The sequence below is a fragment of the Arachis hypogaea genome, chromosome 12 (assembly GCF_003086295.3).
Source record: "Arachis hypogaea cultivar Tifrunner chromosome 12, arahy.Tifrunner.gnm2.J5K5, whole genome shotgun sequence".
Classification (NCBI taxonomy): Eukaryota; Viridiplantae; Streptophyta; class Magnoliopsida; order Fabales; family Fabaceae; genus Arachis; species Arachis hypogaea.
Window position 1 is genome coordinate 86,201,124 of NC_092047.1, and position 5,948 is coordinate 86,207,071.

Genomic DNA, 5,948 nt, shown 5'->3' on the forward strand with positions numbered 1-5,948 from the left:
TCTTTCATGTCGTTTGTTGGTTTGTCATTCATCAAAACCTATGAATACAAACTTCGCATACAAGCAACATGATTTACAATTTCCCCCTTTTTGATAATGACAAACCAATTTTGAGGATATGCATTTATAAATGATTTTGAAAGCAACAATAATGCACTTTGTTTTATAGAAAGCTTTGGAGAAGACTTCACAAAAAATTTTGCATGAGTTCCCCCTAAATATGTGCATTTGTTCCCTTAATGGGCGTTTATCAAAGAAAATAATTTAGATATCAAAGTTTTTGCTTAGCGGAAGTCTTTTTGAAAACATTGTTTCGCAAACTTATTTCTTCTTTTCGAATCCTTAAACTTCTTCTTTTTCAAAAGATTAAAATTTCAAATATCCTCAAACTTCTCTTCCCCCTTTTGACATTATCAAAAAGAAAGGATTTTGAAATGTGTCATAGAAGCATGCATAAAACAATGAAAATAGATATTTCCCCCTTTCAAAAAGAATTTGATTTCCTCTTTTTATATATAAAACAAGCATGCATAATTCCCCCTAAATAAGTGAAATATATTAAAGCATGCTCATTAACTTAAAATAGGGGTACCAAGCCTATTTTGAGTTATTCACCAAATAAGCATACAAGCATTAATCATTAAACAAAATTATGAAGAGCATATCAAAATATTAAAACCATAATAGAAATCCTTAGCTTACTAGGAGTTAGTTTAACAATTCATATAATGAAATAAACATAAAGCAATAAAAAGTGACTTGATGAAGAGGAGACAATCAATCTTGGTCTTCATCATCAGTGTCCTCTTCATATGGTAGGTGGATCCCGAAATGCTCATATAAGTCATCAATACGATGATCCAAGCGACCCGTGCGACGATCTACACGAGACACACGACGATTAAGTGCTTCAAGTTGCCTACCATGCTCTACGTCAATCCTTTGGATGTTTTGGTTGATGGATTGTAATTCTCTCATTATATCAACCAAGGAGGGTGGTTCTTGAGCTTGAGGTGCTTGTGGAGGAGCTTCCTCTTGAGGACCTTGTTCATCAACATTTCTTCTTCCCATTTTGTTGAGAATATGAGTGTTGATACAAGATTGAGGAGGTACTTCCTTGGTAATCTCATTTGATACATCAATACCAACATAATCAAAGACTTTAGACCATAGGCAAAGGAATCCTAATCCACCATTCCTATCCTTCATCTTGAGCCTAACCATATGTTGTATTATAAAGTATGGCCAATTAATCTTAATTCCATTCATCATAGCCCACATGACAATCAAATCTTCATCATTTACATTCGCATGCCCGGATATTCTAGGTTGCAATACATAGGTGACTAGATATAACAAAGTTCTATGTTCCGCACTCATTGAATTGCAACTAATTTTGGAATGAGCTCCTTGTACAAGATTGAACAAATGCATGGAATTGTCCTTTGAATAACCCCATTCATCAATTGGGGTTTTACCACCTTGAAACAAGTCACCTTGATTTGGCAGCTCCCAAATGGTGGCTAACTCATCACCATCTAGCCTATAATCCTTTCTTCCTATTTTGAAAAATAATGTGAAACTTGATTCATCTTCCTCATCAATCTCAATCATGAGTGTACTATAGGCTATGGCAACTAAATCCGGATAAAATTTACTCTTAATTTGAACAAAATCCATGAGACCTTGATGAACTAGAATAGCCTTAAGAGTATCAAAGTTATGAATGACAAGAAGGGTCGGATCCAAATACCTCGGAGGAATTTCCTTTCTTCCGGCGAGCCTTGCCTCATAGAATTGAAGATCTTCATTAGAAGCAAAGTACCTTGCCAAAGGATGATTATTTGGAGGTGGAACCACACTTGAAGAACCTTTTGACTTCTTGACGGTTCTCTTGATTCTAGGCATTGTGGATGATTTTGTTTTATGGGTTTTGTAGAGGAGAATGTGGGGACTTCAAATATGTAATTTGTTTGTAGTGGGTATCTAAGTTTTGTGAGTTGTATGAAGCTATATGTGAGCTTGTTTTGGAGGTAATGGAGGTTTGGAGGTGGAGATATGAGTTGTGAGGTTGAAGATGATGAAAAAGGGGGGTTTTGTTGCACAAAAAATGCCAAATTTACGTGTTTTTATGCAATTTGGTCTTGTTTGCATCGATGCAATGGGCTTTGCATCGATGCACATAGCACGTCGTGTGCTTTGCATCGATGCAAAGCTTGGTTGCATCGATGCAACATGCATCATTTTGCCCAAAATCACCAAATTTTCATCCTTTGGTGGTTCTTTCTTCAATCCTTTGAGTTCCATCATGTATATACTCATTTAAACTATTATAAACTTCAATTTGTTGATCCTCCATTGTTTATAATCTTCAAATTCTTCAGTCTACCTTAAGATTAATCACTCATTCATCAACTCATAAACCTACAAAACAATGGCTAATTGGATATCTCCAATGCTTAAGTTAGTAAGAGATAAAATAGCAATATAAATACAATGAATTCAAACAAATCATATTAGATTAGAATCCAAGATACCAAGTTTCATCATTTTTACTTAACAAGGCATTTCACATCATTTGAGGAAACTTCATCTAGATTAATCATGTATACATTGTCAACACGGTGCCCAATTAGCACAATTTCATTAGTGTCTTGCCTTTTTATCAAACAACATTTTGAATCAAAGGTGACTAAGTTTCCTTTGTCACAAAGTTGGCTAACACTAATGAGATTATGTTTGAGACCTTTGACAAGTATAACATTATCTATGGAGGTAGAAGAATTTTTACCAACTTTTCCAACGCCGATTACTTCGCCGGTGTTGTTGTCTCCATAGATCACGTTTCCTCCGTTTGTAGGCTCTATTGCGGTGAACTTTGATTCATCGCCGGTCATGTGTTTGGAGCATACCAATTTGTATCCTTAGCTCCAACACGTACCTACAAAACAATTAAAATTGGGATTTAGGTACCCAAGTGAATTTGGGTCCTTGATGGTTAGTATGAGCATAATGCCCATAAGGTGCCCTTCTCGTATCTTGACTACGAAAGTTTATATGTTTAATTCTAGTAAAGCATACGGGTGCTATATGACCTACTTTATTACAATAATGACATATGACATTTGGATTATGCATCCTATGCATGTTTCTAAATGGTTGCCTAGGTTGTTTCCTAAATGCAACATCTTTTGATCTATATGCATTGTGATTATAATTTCTAAATGAAGCATGTTGAGGAGGATGTTTAAAGGCTTCATTCCTTTTAGGCATGCTTGCCTTTTGGGCTTGCGGTTGCCTAATAGGAGTTTTAGCATTTTTAAATTTTCCTTTTTCAAAACCTAAACCTTCCTTATTATGAACATGCTTTTGGTTTTTCAACATTTTATCTAAGTTCTTTGAAGATTCATTGAACTTAGCTAAAGTGTTCTTAAGATTTGTAATTTCATTTTCATGCATTTTACAAGATTTGTATGGATCACTACTTGTGCTACACTTATCTTTTCCAAGATTGATATTCTCGTTTTTCAACATCTCATTTTGTTTTAAAAGATCCATATTCTTTTTCTTTAGGAGAGAATAATCTTGGGTAAGTTTTGTGTACACCTCAAGTAAGGCATCATATTCATCTTGTAAATTAAAAGAAGTGGAGTTGTCATCACTAACCTTTTCTTCGCTTGCCATTAAGCAAAGATTTGCAACCTCGTCGTCATCGGAGTCGGATTCATCCTCGTTCTCCCATGATATGTATGCTTTCTCCTTCTTCTTAAATTTCTTGTTTTTGTCCTCCTTTTGAAGTTTTGGACAATTGGGTTTAATGTGTCCAACTTCTCCACACTCATAGCATTTTGGTACCTTTGTTTTGCTCTTGAAGTTTTTCTTCATTGCAAACTTATTGAATCTTTTTAATAAGAGTGCAAATTCTTCATCTCCTTCTTCTTCATTATCATCACTCTCTTCTTGTAGTGATGTTGTTTTAAGGGCGAGACTTTTCTTCTTGCTTTCTTCACCTTTTTGTCTATTTAGCATAGTCATCTCATAGGTGAGAAGATTACCTCGTAGTTGATCAAATGTAAGTTGATCATAGAGCCTTCCTTCCACAATGGCGTTCACTTTGGAGTTCCATTTTGGTGTAAGGCTTGTAAGCACCTTGGTCACAATTTGTTTATCATTGTATTTTGTGCCAAGCATGCTTAGGTTGTTGAAGATCTTGGAGAGTCTTTCAAGAGCTTCTTCAATGCTCTCTTCATCTTTCATTTTAAAATTTTCCCATTCATGAACCAACATAAATACCTTTGATTCTTTAACGTGGTCGGTTCCTTCGTAAGTGATTTGGAGTTTATCCCAAATCTCTTTAGCGGTTTCACATGTAGAGATCTTCATATAATCATGCTCGTTAAGTGCACAATGAATGAAGTTGATGGCTTTATCATTCATTGCCACTTTCTTCCAATCATCGTCATTATATTCACTTTCTCCTTTCGGTACTTGCTTTAAGACGGAGACTTCTCCTTCTTTAGCGCTTGTTGTCTTTGTTGGAATGTGATTTCCATTCTCAATCACTTTCCAAATTCTCACATCTTGAGAACGGATCCAAATTCTCATCTTATTTTTCCAATAAGAGTAATTTGTTCCGCTAAAAAGAGGAGGTCTAGCGGTTGAGTTACCTTCACTAGTGTTGTTGTTGTTAAAGCTTGTGCTTGCCATGATCTTTTCCCTTAAACGGTTAAGTCTTTCAAAGGGTTAAGCTCTGATGCCACTTGTTGAACCTATGCACAATTACTCAAGAGGGGGGGTGAATTGAGTATTGCAACAACAATGAATCTTTTTGCGAAAGTTAAAGACAATATACAAAAGTGTTATTGTACTAGTATTTTTCCAAGAGCTTAACTCAATTGCTAAGCATTTATAAAGAGCTTTTACTTTCCAATAGACACCAACTCAAATAAATTGATCAAGCTTTTCACCAATCGGACTTAAGCTATTTCTTAAGTACTTACGAAGCTACTTTTCAATCACAATTTATTTGCTCAAAGGTAAAAGACAATAATATAGAATAGATGAGTTTGGAGAGATGCAAACGCTATTTAGAGTGGTTCGGCACAATCCTTGTCCTACGTCCACTTTCTTTCTCAATCGCTATTGAGAAGTTCCACTATTGCCAAGCTTCAAGGTGCTCGCGCAAAACCTTTACAATCCGAGTCCTTAGTTTCTAACACCACACGGTATATGATCACCACTCGTATACTAACCCACTCCACTTAGAGACTCCTTCTCTAAGATTTGCCTTGAGTACTTAGTATACTTCTTTGGTATCCTCACCGACTATAGTGTTTATAACTCTTGACTCAACCTTGGAGATCACACTCCAATTTACAAAGTGTATAAGAAAACAATTCTCAAAGAATTGTTGAGATGAAATGAGTACTCTCTAGAAGAGTGTATGATTACAAGTTTAGCACTATTGAACCAATTGATATTGCTCTCTCAAATTGTGTATTATAACACCTTAAAAATGTGTAGAATGAAAGAATATGAACAAGATAGTTTGCAAATACTCACATATATGAAATAAGGCTTTAATCCATCTATTTATAGACTTCCCAAACCTTAGAAACGTTTGGGAGTTTAATGGGATGGAGCCGTTTTGTTAAAACTAGCCGTTTTTTATGTTTTTGAATCATTTGCATCGATGCATAACACTTTGCATCGATGCAAATGTGTCTTTGAAGCTGAAATTTGAATTTTCAGCTAGGTTGCATCGATGCAAACATCTTTGCATCGATGCAACAAGTCGTTGCATGCTTTGCATCGATGCAAGATGAGTGTGCATCGATGCAAACCTTAAAGAATGGCTTAAAATCACTTCAAACTACTTAGGATTGATCTCAAACTTGTTGGAGTCAATTCCTATGCTTTTGTACCTTTGAAAACAAGTTTTTAAACCA